The sequence below is a fragment of the Piliocolobus tephrosceles genome, chromosome 4 (assembly GCF_002776525.5).
Source record: "Piliocolobus tephrosceles isolate RC106 chromosome 4, ASM277652v3, whole genome shotgun sequence".
NCBI classification, from domain to species: domain Eukaryota; kingdom Metazoa; phylum Chordata; class Mammalia; order Primates; family Cercopithecidae; genus Piliocolobus; species Piliocolobus tephrosceles.
This window is the reverse complement of record NC_045437.1, coordinates 43,545,222-43,571,578: the sequence shown is the minus strand read 5'-3', so window position 1 is coordinate 43,571,578 and position 26,357 is coordinate 43,545,222. Positions and strand designations below refer to the sequence as shown.

Sequence of the window (26,357 nt, the reverse complement as noted above, 5' to 3'; positions counted from 1 at the left end):
CTCCAAGCTCTATCTTCACCATCAACCCTTGCCTCAGGACAGGCCTCTTATTTCATTAAGGTCCATATTCCTACCTTTTTATTTGCAACATTAATGTTGTCAGTGCTCAAACAGTATGTCAAGACTCTTTGCAATGTTTCATCCCACTATATTAAGCTCAATGGGTAGGGTTCCACAGCAGGAGAGCTTGCGCATCTGAAGTAGAGTAGACTCACAGTACAAGTAGACTCAAAAGCATATATGGCTCACAACAATGGAAGTGTATTTCTTGATTATGTGACAGTAAGAGGTGAGAGAACAGGTAGATGGATCTGCCATCTCTTATACTTTCAGTCACACAGAGACCCTGATTGGTGAAGTTTCTGCTGTTTCAGCATGAGGCTTCCAAAGTTCCCTGGGAGAAGATTTTATTATAGGCAGCAGAAAAAAAGAGAAAAGATCACAGAGGAGCACTTTCATGAGCCAGATCTTGAATAGTAACCTCACTTCTTACAATATTCCACTGGATAGAGCTGAGTCACCATGGTAATGCCTAATGACAAGGAGAGCTGAGAAAGGTAATACTTATCTGAGAAGTCACTTTTCAGTAACAATTCATGAATTTTTGCTGGATAATTGGCTCTGCCTGCCACAGCCCATACATATTTCAGAATATAGTGGAACATCTTTTCCAGATCACACGCAGAGCCCTTCATGTCCTCAGGATCTCCACATGCTTCTAGGGTAGGTATATTGGGATCGGTTTCAGGACTTGGCACCACACCATACCCAGAATTACCATTTCATTCCTACCTCAGTCTCAGATTCACAAGTTGCTGAATCTGCAAACTTCTGCAAGGTTTCAAGGTTCTTTCTGTATTCTGGCTTGCAAAGGCTTCTGTTGAACCATAAGTTACATCTGTAACATTTTGGATAAGTACAGTTTGTTTTTGTTTTTGTTTTTGTTTTTTTTTACCTTCAAGGAAACTCTTCAACCCTCAACAAAAAGTCACTGGGAGAAAAATAGAGAGTTTCTGGTGATAGTGTTGCTCAAAACTATCTACCAGTCATACCCATACCACAGCTCCAACCCTTCTCAGATCCTTGTAAGGAATCTGAATTAAGCCGGGATACTGGTTGGAATTTATGAAGCCATAGGGGCTAAAGAAAGAATTCCAGATAAGAGATAAGACTTCAGTAAAGACTGACAGGAATTCATTCATCAAACATTCATTCATTCATTCATTGACTATAGATAGTTCTCTGAGGTTTACAGAAAGAAAATGGCTTTTTGATGTATAAACAAGTGTAATATTCTTTACATTAACTATAAACTGCCTTATGGTAGGAGCTATTTGTTATTCTGTTAGTAACCTTCACAAAGTTGATTCTAAATCCTATTTCACTAAAAATTTAAGAATACATCTTAAAGTTCAAAAATAGTTATTGGAGGTTTTTATATATGATTTCATTGATAAGGATCTTTTAAAATTAAGATCAGAAGTAAGACTAGAATAAATGCAGGAAGAGTATAGGTATTTTCAAGATGAAGTCATAAAGCAACTAAAAATACAGCTGAAAATAAGGTTAATATACTACAGAATTGTAATTACAGGCAAGAGTCCAATGTTCATGAATCTCAGTCTCCAGAAGACTGGCTAAGTAATGACATTTGAGAAAGTAAGCAGCAACTCTCCAGTCCTTCTTTCTGAAGGAAAGCTGGACAGGCCTAGCCTAGCTGGCTTGAGTTTGAGGGGCCACCTCAGAAGGTAGAAGTGCTTCTTGCTTGCATCTGTGGTGCGTGGTGCCAGAGTCCAAAAACAAAATTTTGTTCCAAGAAGAGATGCCAAGGGTCAACTTGCAGAAATGTGTCCAAATGTGCTGTCAAACCAAAGAAACCTGAAAGTCAAAGCCAAGACAACCAATAATCCAGGGAAGTCAACATCAAGAAACAACGGGTCAGAACTGGGCAATAACCAGGATCAAATGACTTGGGCAATCATTGTTCTAGGTAGGATATAAGGTAAAAAAAAAAAAAAAAAAAAAAAAAAAAAGCCAGTATATATCTAATAAGCCATAGAACAGGGCAGACAGTGAGAAAACTGGTTTCTAAAAAATAGCTAGGGTAGAAATTAATTCTACCCAGATTTTTAGGAATGTGAAATAAGTGGTAACAAACATAACTTGAGTTGAAAAAAGCTGATAGATCTTGGCTCTTCCTAAACATATTCTTTATTGACTCAATTTTCAAATAGAGTTTTCAATTTTGACCAATAAAGTAATTTGTGTAGAATAAGACATTATTGCCAGAAGATTTGTAAAAAATATTAGAACCCTAAAAGGATTCACTCATTCAGCAATTTCCTCTTGAAACAATTTAATTGCTTATAATCTAGGAAAACAAACAAACAAACAAAAAAGCAGAGGCCTAAAGGTGAAGGTTTGATTAGACAGGAATTTAATAGCCATATAGTTTGAGTGTAACTTAGACTGGGTGCCCCTGAAACAAATTCAGACCCAAGAATCCATGTGCAAGTGATTTCTGAAGAAAGAGTTCCCAGGGTAAGGGAGTGAGACAAGCAGGAAAGGGAGGGGAACAACCCAAACAAGAATGCAATTTCAGGCAAAGCCTCCTGCCCTAGAGGATAGCTGCAACTCGATTCCACCAGGGTTCTCTGCAGTCTAGGATGTATGACAGAGTTATTCTGCCCCAGTGCAAGAGAGCTGGCTTTCATATTTTTGCATTGCACTAGACCTTCATTAATTAAGAGTTACCCTGTGTGGAGGTCCTCTTTTGAGCAGTCATAGGTACAGGTTGCTGGAAGCAAAAAGGCAGCAAACTTAGGGTCAGAGCTCCACGAAATAGTAAAAGGTATCAGAGGGAAGCTGGAAAGAAGATTGGTAACTGTAGTGGTGTTAGAAGTGATTTTAATTTGCATATGTGTCTCACTCCTTTTGGGCTGCTAAAACGAAATACTTTAGGCTGAGCAACTTATAAACAGCAGAAATGTATTACTCACATTTCTGGAGGCTGCGAAGTCCAAAATCAAGATGCCAATAAATCTGGTGTTTAGTGAGAGCTCACTCATTACTTAATAGATGGTGCCTTGTTGCTGAGTCCTTACATAGCAGAGGCACAGGGAGTTCCCTTGAAACCTCTTTTTAGTTGGGGTACTAACCCATTCATGGGGATGAAGCTCTCAGGCCTTAATCACTTCCTAAAGGCTCACCTTCTTACTACTATCACATTGGGTATTAAGCTCCAATATATGAATTTTGAGGGACACCAATATTCAGACCATAGCAGTATATAAACTCTGTTCCATTAAAAATACATTTTACATAATCATATGATTAAGTATTCTTTTATAGGAAAATAGTATTTTACTAAAACGGTTATAAGAGAATATTTAAGTCAACTACAACAAAAATTGGAAATCAGTTTACTTCTCAATCACAAGCAAAATAAACCCATAAACCAAGAGATATAATAAAAATACAAATAGGAAATGTAATAAAAATGATCTGGGATGATGATAAGTTGACCTAGTAACATAATTTTATAATGGCTGAACAGAGTGTAAATTCATGCATCACCATAAGACATAATAACATGAATCAGATTGAAAGGTAAATTATGAGAAAATATATAAGGTATACTGGAATGGTAATTGCATTATGATAAAATGTATTATTAATGAAAATATGGCATAAATATGATTCGACATTTGAAATAACAAAGCTTTTAAAATGTGATGTAAAATCTTTGAGGCATTCAGAAAGCATTTGACAGATGAGTTATAGAGTGGGAGTTAAACTCAGCTGTACCTGTTAATGGTTAAACAAAATCTAAATATGAACATAACGATATCGAATGATACTCCCAACACAAATTATCAGGTATATAGGTAAATTTTTTACAAAAAAATTGAATACGTCTTTATTAAAAAATGAATTTTCTCCGATAAGTGTTTATTCAAAAGCAATATGTGTTTCCTAATATAACTGAAGCAATGCAAGTACAGATAAAGAAAAATAATCTAAATCTAAAGCACGAATCCTCCATTTCTATTTCCTCAACTAACCAATTTTAAATTGTTAGTTGTTTGTTCTTAACATCTTTACCCATATTTATACATACATGTGAAATGTATATAAGATTTATTTTTGTTCATTTAAAACAGTAACATTACACACAATACTTTTTACTTTCCCTCGCCCACTTAACAATATTACATGACCATCCTTCCATATAAATACACATACATTTACTGGATTTTCAAATAAGAGAAAAAATTTTAATAATAGGGATGACCCAAAATGTATAAAATTATTTCTCTGTGAATGATGACTATTAAATATGAGGCTTTTTCTATGTCACTATAAACATTGATACACTAATAAATTTTGTACCTATGTCCTTGTATGCCAGTGTTTTATTTCCAAAGGATAGATTCCCAGAAGTGGAACATCGGGGTCAAGTATGTATATTTTTTAATGTAAAAGGTAAAAATAAAATTCAGTTGATGATCAAGATTTTTATTTCACTGAGAACATAAGAAGCAATCAAAAGGGAAGACTCTCACAAGCTACCTGAGACAAATTTGCCACTTGACAAATTTGTATATGTGTATGTATATGTATATCATCTATATCATATACCATGTTATCTCATCCATGGTAAAATCAACTGTTTATTCCCCTAAATCTAATCCCTTCATCTATACACCATATTTCATTATCTCTTGCCGACTCAAAGGCATTTCACTCCAGCACTTCTCCCCTTTTCTTCTGTCTCTTACACAAACTCAATATTTCCACTTTCTCAAGACAAAAAATCTTGGTTCTGTCCTCGATTATTCTTTCTCTCATGTTGAACATACAACATATCAGCAAATCAGGTTGATTATACTCTAAGATGTAACCAGGATACAATCATATTTCACCCCTTTTAATGTTATAACCTTTAGTCCAGCTATCTCATTTTCCTGGATTACAGCTCTAGTTGTCAAAATGGTCTCTGCTTCTACCTTTGTTCTTTTACAATATACTCTCAACTCAGCCATCAGAGTAATTCTTTTCACCCTAAGACCAATGATGCCACTATTTTCCTAAAAAGTCTCAATAGTTCTGTGCTTCTGTCAGAGTAAAAAACAAAGTCTTTACACACATGAACCCACAGGTCCACCTGCAGCTCTTTACCAGATCTTTGACCTGATCTCCTGTTACTCTACACCTTGCTCATTCTGTTCCAGCTAACTGACCTCTGTGTTCTCTCTTAAATGTGCTAGATAATGGTCCACTTCAGGGTCTTTGCACTTGTCACCCTTAACTATAACAGCCTTCATCCAAATTGCTGCTTACTTAATTGCCTCACCTCCTTTAATTCTGAACTTGGGCATAATTTTCAGAGTGAAGACTCTGTAACAACCCTATTTAAAATTGCAGGCACCTCCCAAATCCATCTAGTTTTCTCTGTGTTATTATTATGCAGTACTTATTGCTTTTAAATAAAATGCATAATTTCCACATTCTAGATCAGTTTAGATATTCATCATTGTAAATCATTTTTATTATTGTTTAATTATTATTGTATTCACTTGTCTTTATATTGTCCAAGATCTGCTTATGGAAAAAGTTTAACATACGACTTAGTGGAACAAATTTTGTAATAAACATCCTAATACTCATCACCTATATTTGATCATATACATTTTACTGTGCTTGCTTTATTGCATATATCTCTATGTCATCATCATCCCATTTAGCAATCCAGCCACTTCACTTTATATGCATTTCTAAATATTGCACACATCAGGTTTAATTCACATTTTCCTGATGCCAGATAATGCTGAACACTTTTTTACATGCTTACTGTCCTTTTATATATCTTGTGTTGTAAAATGTCTGTACAATTTTTTGTGCATTTTAATTGGGTTATTTGTCTTTTGCTTATTGAATTATAGGGTATCATTGTATATCCCATGTACCTCCTCTTTGCCAGCGGTATGTATACAATTTTCTTCCCACCTGCGGCTTGCCTATTCATTTTCTTAACTGTGTATTTTGATAAGCATATTTTAATTTTTGATAAAGTATAATTTCTCAATTGTTATAGGTATTGTTTCTGAAACTTAAGAAAACTTTGCTTACATGAACATCATGAAAATTATGTTTTTTCGAAAAGTTTGATGATTTGAGCTTTTATATTTATGTCATAGTCCATTTTGAGTTAATTTTTGTGTATGTGTCAGGGAATTTTTTTTTTTTTTTTTTTTTTTTTTTTTGAGACGGAGTCTCGCTCTGTTGCCCAGGCTGGAGTGCAGTGGCGCGATCTCAGCTCACTACAAGCCCCGCCTCCCGGGTTCACGCCATTTTCCTGCCTCAGCCTCCCAAGTAGCTGGGACTACAGGCGCCCGCCATCTCGCCCAGCTAGTTTTTTGTATTTTTAGTAGAGACGGGGTTTCACCGTGTAGACCAGGATGGTCTCGATCTCCTGACCTCGTGATCCACCCGTCTCGGCCTCCCAAAGTGCTGGGAATTTTTAATTAATACAATTTATCTATTGGAAGAGTTTTAGGTTCATGGAAAAATTAAGCAGAAAGTACAGAGAGTTCCCACACACACTGTCCACCGCCCCTCAACACAACTACCACCGCCACTCTACCATAGTAGTACATTTGTTACAATGCAAGAATGTATATTGACACATCCTTATCACTTAAGTTCATAGTTTACATAGTGGCTCACTCTTGGACTTGTACATTCTATAGATTTGGATGAATGTATATTGACATGTAACCACTGTTGTACTTTTTTTTTTCTCTTTTTTTTTGGAGACAGAGTCTTGCTCTGTTGCCCAGGCTGGAGTGCAGTGGCACAATCTCAGCTCACTGCAAGCTCCACCTCCCGGGTTTCAAGCGATTCTCCTGCCTCAGCCTCCCGAATAACTGTACTACAGGCATGCGCCACCCAGCCCGGCTAATTTTTTGTATTTTTGGTAGAGACAGGGTTTCACCATGTTAGCCAAGATGGTCTGGATCTCCTGACCTCATGATCCACCCGCCTTGACCTCTCAAAGTGCTAGGATTACAGGTGCATTGTACTATTGTATAGGATAGTTTCATTGTCCTAAAAATCCTCCCTCCTCTGCCTATTCATCATTTCCTTCTCTTGAACTCTCAGCAACCACTAATTTTTTTACTGTTTCCAGTTTTGCCTTCTCTGGAACGTCATATAGTTGGTATAATATAGTAACTGTAGCTCTTTCAGATTGTTTTCACTTAATTAGTAATGTCCTTTTAAATTTCCTCCATGTTTTTTCATGGCTTGATAGCTCATTTCTTTTTAGCCCTGAATAATATTTCTTCATCTGACTGTAGCATAGTTTATTTATCCATTCATCAACTGAAGTATATCTTGGTCGCTTCCAAGTTTTGGCAATGATGAATAAAGTTGCTATAAACTTTCATGCGGAGGCACAACTTTGCAATTCATTTGGGTAAATACCAATGAGCATGATTGCTGGGTTGAATGCTAATGGTATGTTTAGTTTTATAAAAAACTGCCAAACTGTCTTCCAAATTGACTGTATCATTTCCCATTCTCACCAGCAAGTGAAAGACTATCTTTTCTCCACTGTACTGCCTTTACTCCTCTGTCAAAGTACAGTTGACTATATTTTTATGGGTTTGTTTCTGTACTCACTATTCTGTTTCATTTACGTATTTGTCTATTGTTTCACCAACACCAAACTATCTTAATTACTGTAACTTTATAGTAAGTATTGAATTTTGGTAATATCAGTCATCTGATATTCTTCTCCTTTAATACTTTGTTGGCTGTTCTTGGTCTTTTGCTTCTCCATATAAACGTGGTAATCAGTTTGTGAACATCCACAAATTAACTGCCTAAGATTTTTATTGGGATTGCCTTGAGTATATAGATCAAGTTAGAAATAACTGCCAACTTGCCAATATTGAGTATTCCTACCTATGAACATGAACTCTTTCTCAATTTATTTCTTATCTGTTATTTTTCATTAGCGTTGTATAGTTTTTCTCATACAGATCTTATACATATTTTGTTAAATTTATATCTAGGTATTTCATTTTTGCGGTGCTAATGTAAATAAAATTGTGTTTTAATTTCAAATTCTACTTGTTCATTGCTGGTATATTAAAAAGTGATTGACTTTTGTATATTAACTTTGTGTCCTTCAAGCTTGCTATAATTGCTCACTAGTTTTAGGAGTATTTTTGTTTATTTCACTCATACTGTCTACATAAATGATCATGTTATCTACAAAGACAGTTTTATATATTTTATTTCCTTTTCTTGTCTTTATGCATTAGTTAGGACTTTCAATATGATGTTTAAAAGCAGTAGTATCTAATCTTAGTGGGAAAACTTCAAGTTTCTCATAATTATTATGTTACTGTGGACTTTTGTATGTGTGTGTGTTCTTTAACAAGTTGAAAAAGTTTCTATTTCTAATTTCCTGATAGTTGTTTTTAATAAATAGGTGTTGAATTTGATATGATCTTGTGATTTTTATTCTTGAGCCTGTTGACGTGATGGATTACATTGGTTTAGCATGTCAGTCAGCCTTGAATACCTGAGATGAATCCCACTTGGTTATTGTGTTGGATTCAATTTTTTTAATTGAAAATTTTTTGAGGATTTTTGTTTCTATGTTCCTGAGTGATATGGGTCTGTACTTTGCTTTTTTGAATTGCCTTTTTTTTTTTTTTTTTTTTTGAAATGGAGTCTTGCTCTGTTGCCCAGGCTTGCAGTGGCATGATCTCAGCTTACTGCAACTTCTGCCTCCCAGGTTAGCGGAGATGGGGGTTTCACTATGTTGACCAGGCTGGTCTCGAACTCTTGACTTCATGTTATCTACCCGCCTCGGCCTCCCAAAGTGTTGGGATTACCGTTATGAGTCACCGTGTCCAGCCATTGTAATGGCTTTATCTGGTTTGGGTTGGGTAATGCTGACCTCATATAATGAACTAGGAAGAACTTCCTGTGCTTCTATATTATGTAAGAGATTGTAGAGAATTGGTATAATTTATTGCTTAAGTGTTGTGGTAGACTTCATCAAAGAACCCATCTGAGCTCTCTATTTTGGAAGGCTGTTATTTATCTGTTCAATTTCCTTAATAGACATAGGCTTAATTCCAATCATCTGTTTCTTCTTGCATGAGGATTGTCAGGTGGTGTCTTGCAAGAAATTGGTCCATTTTACCCAGGTTGTCAAATTTGTGAGGAGAAAGTTTTCATAATATTTTTATTACCCTTTTGATATGCATGGGATCTATAGTGATGTTCTTCCATTCTTATACTAATCACTTATATTTTCTCTCTCTTTTCTTAGCCTGCCAGAGTTTTATCAGTTCTATTGATCTTTTAATAGAACTAGCTATTGGTTTCATTGACTTTTCTCTATTAATTTACAGCTTTCAATTTCATTGAGTTATGCTCTAATTCTTATTATTTCTTTTTTTTTTTTTTTTTTTGCTTACTTTGGATTTCATTTGCACTTATTAAAACTATGATTTTCTAAGGTTGACACTTAGAAACTTTATTTTAGCTCTTTCTTTTTTAAATATATGCAATTCAGTGTCATAAGTGTTTCTCTGTGCACTAGTTTTACAGCATTCTACAAATTTTGATACGTTTTGTTTTCACTTTTTGTTAGTTCAAAATACTTTTTGAATTCTCTTGAGATTTCTTTTTTGAATGTGTTATTTAGAAGTCTGCTGTTTAATCTCTAAGTATTTTGGAATTTTCCAGCTATCTTTCTGTTATTAACTTCTCATTTAATTCCACTGTATTCTGAAAGCAGACATTGTACAATTTTTACTTTAGATTTGTGGACATGTAATTTAAGGCCCAGAATATGGTCAATATTGGTGAATGCTCCCTGAGAGATTGAGAAGATTTTGTATTTTGTTGTGTTTGGATGAAGTAGTCTACAGATGTGCATTACATCCCAATTGACTGATGGTGTTGTTGAGTTCAACTATGTACTTAATGATTTTCTGTCTCCTAAATCTGTCCATTTCTGACAGAGGGGTGTGAAAGTCCCCAACAATAATTATGAATTAATCTATTTTTCCTTAAAAGTATATGAGTTTTTGCCTCAAGTATTTTGATGTTCTGGTGTTAGGTGCATATACATTAAGGATTGTTATGTCACCTTGGAGAACTGATATCTTTATCATTACATAATGTCTGTTTTTATCGCTGATAACTTTCCTTGTTCTGAAGTCTTCTCTGTCTGAAGTTAAAATAGCTGCTCCAGTTTTTTTCTTTCTTCTCTCTCTCTCTCTCTCTCTCTCTCTCTCTCTCTCTCTCTCACCCAGGCGGGGGTGCAATGGAGCGATCTCAGCTCACTGCAACCTCCACCTCCCGGGTTCAAGCAATTCTCCTGCCTCAGCTTCCCGAGTAGCTGGGATTACAGGTGCGTGCCACCAGCCCGGCTAATTTTTGTATTTTTTTAAGTAGAGACGGGGTTTCACCATGTTGGCCAGGCTGGTCTCTAACCCCCGGCCTCAGGTGATCCAGCCACCTCGGCCTCCCAAAGTATTGGGATTACCGACGTGAGCCATCGCACCTGGCCTACTCCTGCTTTTTAAAAAATAATTTTAGTATGACATATCTTTCTCCATCCCTTTGCTATTAATCTTTATGTGTCTTTATATATAAAGTGAGTTTCTTCAGGCAACATATAGTTGGGTCTTATTTTTTTATCTACTCTGAAAATCTATTTCTTTAAATTTGTTTATTTAGACCTTGATGTTTAAGATGATTATTGATGTAGCTGAATACAATACTATTATTATTTTGAACAAACTATGATCTGTTAGATCAATTAAGAAAAAAGAAAATTAAAATTTATTATTTCAATATTTAGGACCTTCAATACAATGTTGAATACAAATGGTGGTGACTGTCTGCATCTTTGCATTATTCCCAATATCTGGGGGAAATATTAAGTATTTTACCACTATAAAATGTTACCTGTAAATTTTTATATATGTCCATTATGGGGTTCAGAAAATCCCTTTATATTTTAACTGACTGACAAATTTTATTATAAATGGGGGCCGAATTTTCCCAAATATTTTCTCCACATTTCTTGAAATTGGCTTTTCCTATTTACTCTAATAATATGGTGATTTATATAGATTTATTCTAAATGTTAAAAACAAATGGACATTCTTGGAATAAACTCAACTTTTTCAAGATTTAAAATGCTTTTACATTGCTTGATTCCATATGGTAATATTTTATTTGTTATTTTGTGTCTATATTTATGAGGGCTATTTGTGTTTAATTTTTTTTTTTTTTTTTTTTTTTTGCAATGTCTTTGTTAAACCTACTCTTAGTCTCATAACAAGGCTTTTTTTGTTGTTGTTGGTTTTGTTTCTTTTTTTTTTTTTTCCCCCACATGGAGTCGCGGTCTATAGCCCAGTGTGGAGGGCAGTGGCGCGATCTTGGCTCACTGCAAGCTCCTCCTCCTGGGTTCACGCCATTCTCCTGCCTCAGCCCAAGTTGCCTTCTTTTAATGAAATATTTTGTATAGTATTAGGTTATTTCTTCATCAGTGTTTCTTAGGATTCATCAGGTACACCACCTAGGCCTGTTTTCTTTCGTGATAAAATATTCTTTAACAAATTCAATTTCTTTAAGACATATGGGGCAGTTATCTTGTAAGCTGGGAGTCACTGAACTTCTCTAAATCTATAAATTTGTATCTTTCACCTACTTGGAGAAATTTGGGCCACTATTTACTCTCTTTTGTGTGTGTGCTACATGCTCTGCCTTCTCTCTTTTGGGACAGCATTGTGCTATAGGTCCCAGAGTTTCTTTTTATGTTTTAAAAATCGTTTTCATCCTGTTCTTCAGATACCTAATTGCATTGACCTATGCCCAGTTCCACGTCTCCCTTCATAGTCACAAACGCTGTCATAATTCCAGGAACTGTATCTATGTATGGCAATGCCTGGCAGAATAAAAGAGACATCTCTTTTTATTTATCAGTAAGGTTGCCAGAAGCCTTCCCCTATGACAGAACTATGTCACATGTCCATCCTAAGTCCAATTACCAGCAAAAACAATGGTATATTACTTCTGGTTTAGTGAGTTATATGGCCTTTAGGAGGAGAGTTGGTTCAACAAATAAATTAGAGAGTCAGTCACAAAGGAAAAAGCTGGTTGTACTTCTTGGATAGGCAGCCAGCAGTATCTTCTACATAAAGCTCTGCATTGCAAAATTCCAAAAGACAATTTTCATATAGACTAACACAAGAATCATGGGCCCCAAAATTGTACAATTTGGTACTGTTAAAATTAATTACTATGCAATTTCTTAAAAATAGAATTGGGAAATTCAAAAAATGAAAACCAGCTTTATTTCCATCTAACTGCAAAGCCACCTAAATATGAATGAGATCAGTATTGGTTAAAATTCAGGATATAGACACTATAAGCATAGTTTAAAAGGAAGGAGAATATTCTAAGGTGTGTAGATTAGCATATAATCATTACTGACAAAAATATGGAAAAAGAATAGGTTAAGATTTTGTAAAAAGTCTGCAGTAAGTTTTCTCAGGCGGGAAAAAGCAAATAAAGTTGTGTTAGAGTTCTCCAGAGAAATAGCATGAATTGGAGATATATATATATATATCCTATTCATATATATATATAGCTATAAATGCATTTATTGTCTTATAATACATCTATATATTGGCTCACAGGATTATGGAGGCTGAGAAGTTCCAAGATCTATAGTCAGAAAGCTCAAGACCCAGGAGAACCAATGGTGTCATCTCAATCAGAGTTTGAAGTCCTGAGAGCGCATAGAGCTGATGGCATAAGTTTCATTCTGAATGGCCATGGCTTGAGACCTAAGAAGAATTGCTTTTCCAGCTTGAGTCTGAAGGCAAGAAATTTTTTTTTTTTTTCAGAGTCTCACTTTGTCACCCAGGCTGGGGTGCAGTGACCGTGATCTCTGCTCACTGCAGCCTCTGCCTCCTGGGTTCAAGCGATTCTCATGCCTCAGCCTCTTGAGAAGCTGGAATTACAGGTGGGCACCACCATACCTGGCTAGTTTTTGTAATTTTAGTAGAGATGGGGTAGAGAGGCTGATCTCGAACTCCTGACCTCAAGTGATCCACCAGCCTCGGCCTCCCAAAGCACTAGGATTACAGGCATGAGCCACCATGCCTGGCCAGAAAAAGGTTGATGTCCCAGTTTATCCAGTTAGGAAGGAGTACTTCCCTCTTATTTAAGGGGGGGTGGTGAGCTTTTTTATGCTATTCAGGCCTTCAACTGATTGAATGAGGCCCACCCACGTTAGAGGGGGCAATCTGCTTTACTCAGTCTACTGATTTAAATATTAATCTGATCTGCAAACACCCTCGAAGGCACACTGAGAATAATGTTTGACTAAATTATCTGGGCACTTCATGGCCTCGTCAATTTGACACATGAAATTAACCATCACAAAAGTATATCATTAGTTGATGATAAAAGCAATTATTTACTGATAAACTTCTCTGTTTACAGAAGTATTCCTAGAAGAGGAAAGGACCAAAATAGGCAGTAATTAGATCCAGTTAGTTCAAGAGTGTGATTCATATTAAAAATTAAATCATTTTTTCAGATGAAGAGAAGGCCAAGGACTTTTTTCTTGGGATAAATTCCTAGAAATTATATCATTTTTCTGTTCATTAATGCAGTTTTTGATAGTTTCTTGGCAATTAATTCCTTTTAGCTAAAAACATCCAACTGCCTAAAACATCAGTGCAATTAAGGTCTGTCAAATATTAAACATGTAAACAAACAGAGTAGTATCATCTCATCATGGTTTGACTTCCAATCCCTTCCCATCATAAAATACCTACATTTATGCAACACCTTTTTATAGAAACTTGCGTAAGACTTAAAAAATCCATTTAGTCAGAGTTGCCTTTTATCAACATTTGCATTTTCTCACTATATTACTCATTATCTTTTTTTCCCAAAAAAACAACAAAATTTTACCATTTGCTATAAAATATTGGTACTGTAAAAAGAATATTAGAAAGTTGGGGCTTCTAAAGATTCTGTCATTAATTAACTAGACAATATCGGAAAAGTAATTTTTCCTCTATGGACCATAGTTGTTTCATGTGCAATTGTATAAAAAAAATGAAAACAGAGCTTGATTTTAGACAGGACTTTCAGTTCCATAATTCCATGATTCCATGAAATAACCGAGTAATTAGATTGGGTTTTCCATGTTAATGACCACCTGTTTTTACTATTGCCATTAAGTGGTGCTAGTATAATACAAACATCATTATTCTGGGTCTCATAGGTTAGAAAATTTTAGAGTCAAAAGGTCTCTATCCCCTTGCTTAAGTATTATCCCTAAGACACAAAATTATGAGTGTCAGAACCAGAAATACAATGTAGATTTCCTAACTTTTTAGTTGAGCACCCTTTCCCTCTTTTCTCATTCATCTGAAAATATAATAAACTATGTAAGCCTGACAAGTATTTTGAATTATTCTTTCCTCCCTATGGGACAGAAGATACTATTAATATAATTTGTTAAAGCACAAGTTATCAGGCATTATTCCATATCTCATTCCATATCATATCATCATTCCATATCTCCCTTTCATCCTCAATAGACCTGGCATTCTTCAGCAATGTGAAAGTCTACTGAGTGAAAGCTAAGAAACTGTATATTTTCCTATAGGAAACAGTTCCAGGAAATACACTTTGTTGGAGAATAAATCTAGAATAATATTCAACAGCACACAGCACACACGTCTACTGAGGAAAACACTGATTTGTTTCAAGATTTTGTTCAATTCAAAACACATTACTTCCATACTTTATGTATTTTAGGTCATTTTATCATGAAAAATTATTTAAAAATCTACTAGTTGAAGACTCATTCCCAAAAATCATGTTACTTGTACTAACTTTAATATCTATACAATAGTGCTAGAAATAAAACATTATAAAAAAGAGATTAATTTAGGTAAGGGGTCTGTATTAATCTGTTCTCACACTGCTTATAAAGACATACCTGAGACTGGGTAATTTATAAAGGAAGGAGGTTTATTGGACTTACAGTTCCCCATGGCTGGAGAGGCCTCACAATCATGGCAGAAAGCAAAGGAGGAGTAAAGTCACATCTTGCATGGTGGCAGGCAAGAGAGAGCATGTGCAGGGGAACTCCCCTTTATAAAACCATCAGATCTCATAAGACTAATTCACTATTACAAGAACAGCATAGGAAAAACCTGCCCTCATGATTCAATCACCTCCCACCAGGTCCGTCTCATGACAGTGGGAATTACGGTAAAATTCAAGATTTGGGTGGGGTCCCAGCCAAAGCATATCAGGGTCTTAAATAGCGTCACTTTTGGAAAATGTGCTCAAAGTACCCGCTCCCTTCTGTCAGGCTCGTAAGCCTACAATTTCTTTACAGGAACCTCACACACTCCTGAAATTGAGGACAGTGCCTCATCCACTTGTCTCCACCACAGAGGGAAGTGATTGGGTCCTGGCTGTTAGTCTTGAGATGCTTTGACCAAAAGCAGGGATCTGGATCAAAGTCCCTTCCATTTGCATGCCGCAGGAGGGCTCTCTGCACCCCTCCCTTCACTAGTCCCTTGTAGGGAGCAGCGCTGTGACAAAACATTCCACCTTCCCCTCCTCCTCTCTGAACGTAATGTTCTGTTTCCAGCTTCTGCTCTTTCCTAATGGAAATTGGGGTACACAGCTTTCTCTTTCCTTTCCACCAACATCACATCAGCTATAAATGTTTAATTTTTCCTAATGGTCATTCACCCTTCCTCAGTTGGGTAGCTTTGAAAAATTCATTTTGTAAGAAAGACAATTCAACTAGGAGACAAGCTTTCCTCCAAATGACAGAAGCAAATAGTTTTGAGACAGAAAAATGATGAAAATGAAATTGGTTCCCCAAACTTTATATAGTATTTAATTTCTTCATAAAACCTTTATATGCTGTCATGTGGGTACAACTGTGTATTTTCAGTAGCCTAAAAGGATACTGTTTATCAATAAAATGTTCCTAAGTACCAAAACGAATTATACTTTATATTGTTAAATCTAAAATGGTTTATTTTAAAAAAAGAAAACTCTGAAGCTGAGGTTTCTAACTTTACCAAAAATGTGGTTTCCTTGCTGTCTGTGTTTCATTTCCCTTGCTTATTTACCAAAAGATAAACTAGTCACTTTTTTCCCTGGCTTTGCTTAGTTATAATTTTTTTAACCTAAGAGACAATTTCATTTTGGACTTTGATAATAGGAGATCCTGTCTTCAGGTTAAGACTCATTTTACTACTTTAAAGTTTTACTTATTTTAAAAATTCAGTAGCTAAAATTCAACCGACACACTCAAAATACCCAAACAGGGGTGAGAATGGCAGCAGAGTTTGTCAGCTAAATTCTACCTCTTAAGCAATGAGTAAATAGGGATTTTTTTTTTCTTCATAGTCTCCTTGATGTCATTTTAAGAATCTTCACTAAAGTAAGCTTCAGATGCTCTCAGGGAACATCCTCAACTAGCTTGAAAAGTTTTTTACTCCACTAATTATGTAGAATGTATGTGAACTATCCAGCCTTAGTTTCTAGGCAAAATGATCATTATTTTTTTTTTTTTTTATCTTGGTGGAAAAGTAGCCCAGAAGTTAGGTCTCTGCTCCCAAAGGAAAGAAGAAGGGTTAACTTGACACAGAGCAGAGTCCCAAGTCAAGCACAAGGGCTCTTTTTACTGCTACTGTTGTAGTATCAATAACCAAACAGAGCAGGTGGTTCTGCAGAACAAACCTCTACTTTGGGAATGAAACAGAGAAGCAGAGAAATTGCTTTCATTTAAGTATACCTTCAGAACCAAGAATTTTCTAGAATAAAAAATAAAATCAGGCACCTGAAAGAGAAAAATACAAAAAGACATAATGTGAAGTACCACTGTCCCTATTCTTTAGGTTCTCTCAACATGGAGTCCCCCAGACTTTGCCAACTGGCATTTCTGAGATTCAAAGTACTGTATCTGGGTGCCCAGGGCTTTTCTAGGCAGAGGATTGTGTCAGAAAATGGAAATAAATGCTGGCTTTGCCACTTGGGCAAGTTACTTCACTTGCCTGGACGTGGACTTATGTATCTAAAGTCCATGTTCCTTTCTACATTTTCCCCTATCTTGTCAGACTGGAGGGCAAATAACTTACACATCTAATCATACAACACTTAAATTTCTTTTATAAATCAAATGCTCATAATTGCCTTCCAGTTACAATGGATTACTTTTATTGTTCTACTATGCAATTCTTTTACTAGCGTTATTTCTGTCAGTCTAGAAGCTGAGCTGTAAAACAGAATCCAGCAATAATTAATATAAATAACATTTATCTGTTATAGATATTGAACTGTGCCAAAATTGTATATGTAAGTTTTTAAGCATTTTATTATTTTTTCAATCTATTCCTAATGATCTGACAAGCTTTATTTTTCAAATTCAAAACAAGACTAGATGTCTAATAAGAGGTCCTTGAAGGGGTGTGTGTGTGTGTTCATAAAATGACAGGAATGAGTTGGGTGATTTCCCACAACTAAGTTTCAAATTGTAGAAAATGAATGATTAAAATATTTCTCATATATATTTTAGGAAATTATATATTTATATATATGTTCCTATTTTTAGGAAACAAAGATGTAAAACAGTAAGTATAGGCAAAACACTGAAAATATACCAGCTAAGTAAATAAGCATTACTATCTAGTGCTATAAGGTAGGAAGATTCTACCTTAATTCACCCACAAATGAACATGGTTTCAGTGGTGTAAAGCAAAAGAATATTTCTTTCTCTCAAGTTGGCCAACGAAATATTTCTGAGTTCTTTCTCCCTCTGCCAATAGAATTAAAGTATCAAATTAAAATAGCCAAACTTCTGCTGATAACTGAAGGTATTAGTCTTCATGCTGCTGATAAAGACATAACCAAGACTGGGCAATTTACAGAAGAAAGAGGTTCAATAAGACTTACAGTTTCACACGGCTGGGGAGGGCCTCAGACTCATGGCAGAGGGCAAGGAGGAGCAAGTCACATCTCACATGGATGGCGGCAGGCAAAGAAAGAGAGTCTGTGCAGGGAAATTCCTCTTTTTAAGACTATCAGATCTTGTGAGACTTATCACGATCACGAGAACAGCACAGGAAAGACCTGCCCCCATGATTCAATTACCTCCCACTGGGTCCCTCTCACATGTGAGAATTCAAGATGAGATTTCAGTGGGGACACAGCCAAACCATATCACTACAATAAGAATATGAAAGCCAGAATTTAGACTTAACATACAGGAAAGAAGGAGACATTATAGATTTTTAAGGAGAAATGAATTTGAAAAGGGCCTACTGTTGGACCATTAACCTGAAAGCAGTCTCCTTCACCCCTAGCTAAGCTTCAAGAGATATATCAAAATTCTGTCCTAATTTAGGGATAGCCCAGAATGTTTTCAACCACAAGGACAGAATCTTCCAAAGGCAAACATTGCAGTACACCATGAGAATTTTCCAAACATCACGTGCCAAATGTCGCAGAGATTCTGAAATGTTCCCTCTCTCCCATTTTGCCCCACAGCCTCAGAAGGGGCCACTGTTATTCTTGGAAGTACATTATATCGGTAAGTATGTAAGGTTGAAGTCTAGCCATTCACCAGTTTAGTGCACAGGAAGCAGCTTGTCACTATCGGCCCTGTCATTCTAGGCAGCTCACTTCATGTTCCCAGATCTCTTTTTTTTTTTTCACCTGTAAAGTAAGGTCAGTAGAACTAAGAGGGTTAAAGTATTTTCCAGTTATAAAGGTATAAAATTCTATAATTTGTCAGGGTTATATGATTAGAGGATGAAAGACTAAGCCCTGATCTGGGTTTCGTAGACTCTAGCCTATATTGATTTCTATAAGAAGTCATTTGTTTATGAAATTTGTGAAACTGTCTAGATAGTGAGCAATACACAAAATTATCCGCATATGTATTTCATTTTGGGGTTTTTGGTGCTCTACCTAGATTTAGCACCTAGCTGTACCATTGAGGGCTGCATATTTCTTCATTTTTAAAGATCTGTCTTTAGTTGAAAAGAAAATGTTCAAACAATACCTCTCAGTGGGCTAGAAAATAATATTAATTTCCCTCATTCTTTTATACACCAGACTATTAACAAACATCAGTATAACATGTTTCCTTATAAAAACATTAATGTTTTTAAAGATTAGTAAAGATTAATATTAGGAAATATTCAAACTAAAAAGAAAAAAGCTTATTTTAATTTAGAACTTTACAGTTTTCCATAAACGTATGTCATTTATGAACATAATTTCTACTTGGTTGGATTCCTTTTCTGAAGTCATTTATATAAATGTATTTTATTGAACAATCAGCAATCAAAATAAATTACTCATTGACTTTAGACCTCAAAATCTCTGCAATTATATAAAAAACTCTGCAATTATCAATCAAAATTCAATATTAGATTATAAATTTCTAGAGGGCAAATGTCATGCAGCATTACCTTTTATATGGTTCAAGGAATCCTGTACATCATCACACAAGCATCAGATGCTTCACAACCTGCTTTGTAGTAAGTTGCACTTCCCTGTTATCTTAGCTATCCAAAAAAACACATTTTATGAACTGGTTACTTACTGTGATGGTATGTACTACCGTTTGAAGTAAGTGTCCTGACTAGGACAGAATTCTTTCCAGCTGATTTAAGTGAAGAGGCTTTAATGAAGTAACCAATTACAAAAGTGTAGGCACTGTGAAAGAAACAAGGGATAATGATGATAGGCAAGTAATAGACAGGAACTGCTGCCAGTCCTTGAGCTTAAAGAAGATGGAGAGGAAATATTATTTTAGGGATGTCAGTGATAGCCAGAGTCCTGGAGGAGGGGTCACTCAGTAAGAAGGGATGCAGCCACTGCCAGAAATGTGTCACTGAAACATAAAAGAGGAGTGGAGGAAATATCCAGAGTTCTATCACCTTCTGTGTGCTGATCTAAGGACTCCATTCTCCCATTGACAAAACAAACTCCAAGTCTTCTATTTAAAAAGGACTGGTAATTCACAAATGTCAGCACAGAGCTGAGCAGAGAAGGGGAAAGAATGGATCTGGGGGCCAATCGAAGGAAATCCAGTATAGCAAATATTGCATTGCCCCCAACACAATACATTTTCTGCTAATACTAATTCATAGAAAATACTTTCTTTTTGTCAAAATTTGCTTAACAGAGGCAAAATTTTTCAAATAGAACAGATATCAGGTCAAATTATACTTCATAATAAGAGGCACAGAGGACAGCAAAAGGATTAGGGAAATTTTATTGGGAAGTAATTAAAACAATAAGCTAGAAAGCAAGAAATATGCTTCTAGGAGTCTGGGAGCAGGAGTAAAGGAAAGGAGGTCAGGTTGGGTTGACACAAAGGATGCAACCAAAATCTCCACACAGTAAGGAAAATCTAGAAAAAAGGATTGTGCCAGGGACATAAATCAGGGAAAAATCAAGTCTTAATCGTTCATGAAGCCATAAATAGAAGTCACATTTTCCCTTAGCTCTTGTTGTAGAGAAAAGAAAATCAAAAATAATTGTCAGCGGTTCTTCTTTCTTTTTCAATATCTCTCTTTCCAATACCTGGTTTCTGAGTCCTAAGATAACCATATTTTGCCCATCATTAATGATAAACTGCCTAAATTCATGTTATTCAATCATGTATGCATGTTCTTTATGGGGTAAGTTTCTCTGCCATATTTAGTGGAAAAAACCTTGCACCATTCACAATGTTTACCTAGCATATAGTAAGCACTCAATAAACATTAATTGAATAAAAACCAGTTAAATGTCTGCTGGCACAACATCAGAACTTTAAAGAAAATATTATAATCTGCCAGTTAATTCACAAACAGAAATGACTAATATCAGAATGTTTACAATTTTGCCATAGGTAATAGGACTAAGATGCCTAGAGGGCCTGAAGTAGAAGGAGGCACATATCCACAAAAGGACAGCTGGGAACACAGAAAACAAACAAAACTCTTCAGAGACTTCACAACTTTGTCAAGGGAAGGTTCTGTTTACCATCAGCTGGGAGGGGACAAACAGCAGCTTTGTGAAAATATGTTTGTTGTGTTTACTGCCAAGATGCAAAGTTCAGTTCCAGGAATTTGTGGTGATTTATTGTATGTTTTAAACAATCTTATACGGAATTCTTTTTTTGTTTCAAAAGATCATTTTTATCATCTTGGCCGTATTTCCTTCCTAATAACAGATCATTAAGTCTGTTTGAAAGTGAGGGAACAGAAAATTAACCTTGGTTTCAAACTTTGAAAAAAAATTGTTTAAGCAACCTATGCTTTGAAATATCACAATACTTTATGGGAAATTAATATTAGAACACAGAAACCCAGATCAAATTATAAATTTACTTTTCTAGAAAGTCTCATCAATTTTCTAGAGGTGAACTTATAAATTCAGATTCTATTAAAAAATTTGGCTTTCCTGAAAATATGGGGTATTCATTGCTTTTTGATTGTGTTCATCTCGGAAGCGTTGATAAAATATCCCCCTTTGCCAAGCATATATCAATATTTATTTTGGCTAACCAGCTGTTATTTAATAATTCAACACTACTTTATTACTTTTCCCTGGTTTATCTATTGCAGCAAAGATGTAATTGATTTTCCATAACCAAATCCCTAACCCTTTTTATCATTTCTACTCTGCCATCTTAGACATATTAGAAAAATGAGTGGTCAATGGTAAGAAGGGGAGTAGGAAGGAAGAAAAAGAACATAAACAGGACAGACGTTGCAAAAATTAGGGTAGTAGCCTAAGGTCCATCACAGGAGTTCCAAATTCTGGTGTACCATGGAGTGACCTGGGAATCAACTTACTCATCTATAAAATGCGTGTGTTGGATTCAGTTATAGCTAAGATTCCCACTGGCTCTGAAGCACTGCATGCTACTATCTGTGGGATAACACTGCTTTTCTGTTCACTTGAAGCTCCTCGTTTAAAAACAATAAGGTATCACTCCTTCATTCACCCAAATGTGAGTGATTATGAGCATCATTTCTAGCTGCAGCTTGGGAAGTGCACAAGTCCTAACAATGCCTTAAAACTGGCATGATCTGTGTCCAGGAGGGAAAAATGGGCTGCGACACATACTCAGAAGGCCTGCATCACAGGCTGAAAAAATTAGGCCTCCACATGTCTGAATTTTTGAACAACCTGGCTGACTTTTGACCTGACTTAGCATTATTTGAAGCAGCGTACTGACACTGCCAATAACATCATTCGTAATAGAGCACACATCCTATAACTGAACCACAGACAGTGCTGAGCAACATAAAGAATCCAGGCAATACATATGTAAAATGTAAACTGCTAAAATAGAATAGCTACTACTGAAGGATCTGCTAGTACGTACACTGATTGCTTCTCTGAGGTTGAAGAGCCAGGTTTTAGGATTCTTCAATGGCTGCAACCATGGTCTCGTTTTAAAAAGCCTCAATCATTTCTCAAGACATCACATGTAACAAAAGGCTGCATCTATTTCTGTCAATACAGAGCTAGCCTAATAGTAGTAGATATGTTTAGGGCATAGAAATAAAGTATGCTTTCCTGAGGTTGGATAAAAGAGAAAAACAGCCTTTGAGAATTAGTAGGTACCACTCTAATCTGAAGCTTGTACTGTCCTTTTCAATCCTAGCAAAGAAACAATTAATAAAGGAACCCATTAAGACCTGATTATTGCAGCTAAAAAAGGAAGGTAGAATTTCAGTCCTTTGAAGTAACTGAGAATGATTCAGGCCTCATTACAGAGATATAATCTACATTCATACATTTATGTTAGCGATTCAAATCTATTGGGAGAGATTGAATTCCGTTAAATAGTGCATCTTTCCTGTGGAACTTTTCTCAGGCTTTCTCGGGCTAACCTAAGAGGTGACCTAACAATGCAAAGTAGTGGGGTATTTAGGGATTCAACTGTGCTTTAAAAGAAAGGCTGTACAGAAAAGAAAAAGAAGAATGAGATATAATCTAAAAAGCTATGTCAGCTTTTCCTTTGGGCTGTTTTGTAAATGCCCTCTTGTCATCACGCTGTACAGAAGAGTGGCAAAGGGGCTCTAGAACTTTCAAACACTGCACCTGCTGCAACCAGATTTTAATATGAAAGTTTAAAGACATCTTTTCCCTCATTTTAGACAGAAAAAAAGAGAAACTCCTAGCTAGAAGATCTGAATAGCTTCTTCTACTGGAACATAAAGTTGGTAGATTGTGTGTGTGAGAGAGGGAGAAAGAGAGACTCGCTTTGGATTGGAGGGGAACATGTCTAGGGTGAGTTTAACAAAAATTTTTAAACCCCAAGGTGGCATCAATAGTGTTGGTTCCTATTGTCGAGAAACCCCAAAATAATAACTTCCTGTGTTTTGTAACTTTTCACAGCAGAATCTTTATTGTTTGGTGTCACCAAACAAAAGTTTTAAAAAATGTAGTTTTAATTAGTTGTAAATTCAAACATTTGGATTCTTCTGGAACACTGGGCTGAAATGTAAATCCACGGGAAACACTACACTGTCTTTCAGGCGTTTGTCCTCTCAGGTATAAAACTGTGAACTAAAACATTGAAATTAGCACTGTTGGTTAATTGTTCAGTATCCTAAAGAAAAAGACTTGTTTGATGGATGCTCTTTATTTGCTTAACTTTCCAATTAATATCTACAGAAATTACAACTAATTATATTAAACTTAAGAAACCTATTGTAATGTCTACCACATTATTGAACTCTTCTAAATAAGCACCGCATGAGTTATAACTAATGCAAGTAAAATCCTGATTCTAGTATTAAATGATTCTATTTCAAAGGATTTGAATGCACAGAAAAATATAAGAACATTCATGTAAACTCATTTTTCAAGTGATTAAATACTTAATTGAGCAATCATTCCTAATGCTCATCTCTAGAGCTATTTTTTTATTTCTTTGCATTTCTCTGGTTCACGACCAACATGGAGGTCAAACACACATTATAGGGATCCTGGCTTGTGTGAACACAGACTCTTCTAATTAGTTTCCTCCAAATTACAGTTGCTGTTGTTAAACTCCCAGTTCACCTTGAAGTGTTTCTCTATCTTACACTGGCAGCCTAATTTTAGTTTGAAACATATGAAATGACCATTTTTGTAGGTACAAAACTTTAAAATGTTGGCAGTTTCATGGGCTTCAACAAAATACAAATGTCTAACTGTACTATGTGACATAGATACTTCATTCCAGTACATGTTTAGGCATTCCTTCTAGTTAAACGTTCCCTAGTTTAGAGTCATTCTTAAAGAAGTGGACCTCTAGGAGTTATTTCTTATTCAGATTGGAATGGATTATCACAGTATTTCCTTTTTTGTGCCTCTTAACTCTTGGCAAAGGCCTCCTAGCCTTGGACTTAGTTCTGTCAATACCTGGGCTGTGAGCTAGTTTCTGCGAGCAAGGGGGAAGTTGGAGTGGCGTTAAAGAGTGAAAAGGAGAGGAAGACTCCTAGAGCAGTGATATTGTAAAACAGAGCCCTTTAAACACGAAATGTGAAGATAGATAAAATTTAAAAAAAAAAAAATAAAAAATAAAAAACCTCCACTTTCTGACTAAGTGCAAAGGAAATTGCATAGAAAAGAAAACAGACAGCAGGGTATTCAGCCAAATTGTATGGTAAAATCTTTGCGATCGCCATAAAGTGCGTTTGCTTTGAAGTGCAAGCGTGATTCAGTGAAGGGCTCAAGTTAGCAATTAGAAATCGGTTATTTGGGTCCCTGATTTCATTTGCGCCAAGAGAGAGGCAACTTTTAAGGGTGACGATAAATCTCCCTGAGCTTAAAAGGCAGAAAGGGCCAAAGTGTGAACTTTTTACTTCAGCAACGGAAGCGAGAAATCAGTGATTCATTAAAGAGGAGACCTCCTTGGAAGCTGGCAGCAGAGGAGGAAAGGACGCTAATTATGTCTTCCTTTTCTGTGCTCGCTCCGATCAGTTTATAATCTGCTGCTCTGGAGGGTTTAAAATCCTCAGCATCTTCTGCTTTCTCCCAGCCCTCTCCTCTTCTGGGAGTGAGAAGGAGGAAAAAGTCAGCCAAGCACCAGGCTCCAGGTGGCTCTCAAGTACTTCACTGCCAAAAGTAATGGGGGTGGGGGGAGGAGATCCTACGCTGGAAAACAAGTGAGAAAGGGGCTCCCCAGAAGGGATTAGTTCAGGCTGGAAGATAGCAAAATTCGGAAAGCTGGAGGATACCGTCAGCGCCGTGGCCCGCGCTGTGAGCAGGACGCTTTAGCAACGAATTTGCCAGAGCTAGAGGCGCCGGCGGCGGCTGAGGCCGCAACAGCAGCGGCGAGGAAGGGACCTGGCAGCCCCCAAGCTCGATGCAAAGGCATCGCGCTCTCTCCTCGCTCCCCTGCTCCCCCACCCCCTTCTCTGCCCCTTTCACCCTCCCTCTCCCTGGCGTTCCCAGCAGCGTAGGGTTTCAGATGTCCCACCGCCTGTTGACCCCCTCCCCCTTCTTCTCCACCCCTGCAAATGAGGTTTGACCAGCAGAGGCAGAGCCCACCTCTGGCTTAGAATCACTGACATTTAGACTCCAGGTTTCAACCTGTTTACAAGCGGACTTTCCAAAGGAAGGGAGTGGGGGATAGGGCCATACAAAACATCAGCTGCCGTCCCCCAAAACAAAAAGTGGCTTTCGGCAGCCTTCAAATCGGCAGGCACCACTAAAAACAGAAAGGAAGAGAGGGAAGAAAACAACGGCAACTGCGGTAGCTGCCTGCAGTTCTGACAACTCCAAAGGGATACACTTGTAGAAGCGGCTCGCAGGCTGGGGCTCCGCAGAGAGAGGCCAGAAGGTGCCAACCGCAGAGGGGCGCAAATATCTCCCCCTATTCCCCACCCCACCTCCCTTGGGTTTTGTTCGCCGTGCTGTCATCTGTTTTTCAGACCTTTTTGGCATCTAACATGGTGAAGAAAGGAGCAAAGAAGAGAACAAAGTAACTCCTGGGGGAGCGAAGAGCGCTGTGACCAACACCACCACCGCCACCACCAGCTCCTGCTTCTGCGGCCACCCACGTCCACCATTCACCCGGAGGCTCCAGAGGCGCAGGCAGCGGATCCCAGAAAGGAGCGAGGGGAGGCAGCCGGCTTTTCCGAGGAGTTATGGATGTTAGTGCATTCGCTTCTGGCCAGATCCGCGCCCGGAGGGAGCTAACCAGCAGCCACCACCTCGAACTCTCTCCTTGCCTTGCACCAGGTCTTACCCTTCCA

The 26,357-nt window shown here is 36.8% G+C and overlaps 1 long non-coding RNA gene across 1 annotated transcript; it reads right to left on the bottom strand.

Annotated features, from left to right (window-relative positions):
* Positions 1-250: 250 nt before the first annotated feature.
* On the bottom strand, positions 251-26,357 carry LOC111545577. The gene is made up of 3 exons (XR_002732497.1): positions 26,176-26,357; positions 19,709-19,821; positions 251-1,878 (listed from the first exon to the last, which is right to left on the bottom strand). It is a non-coding gene; the product is annotated as an uncharacterized LOC111545577 (long non-coding RNA).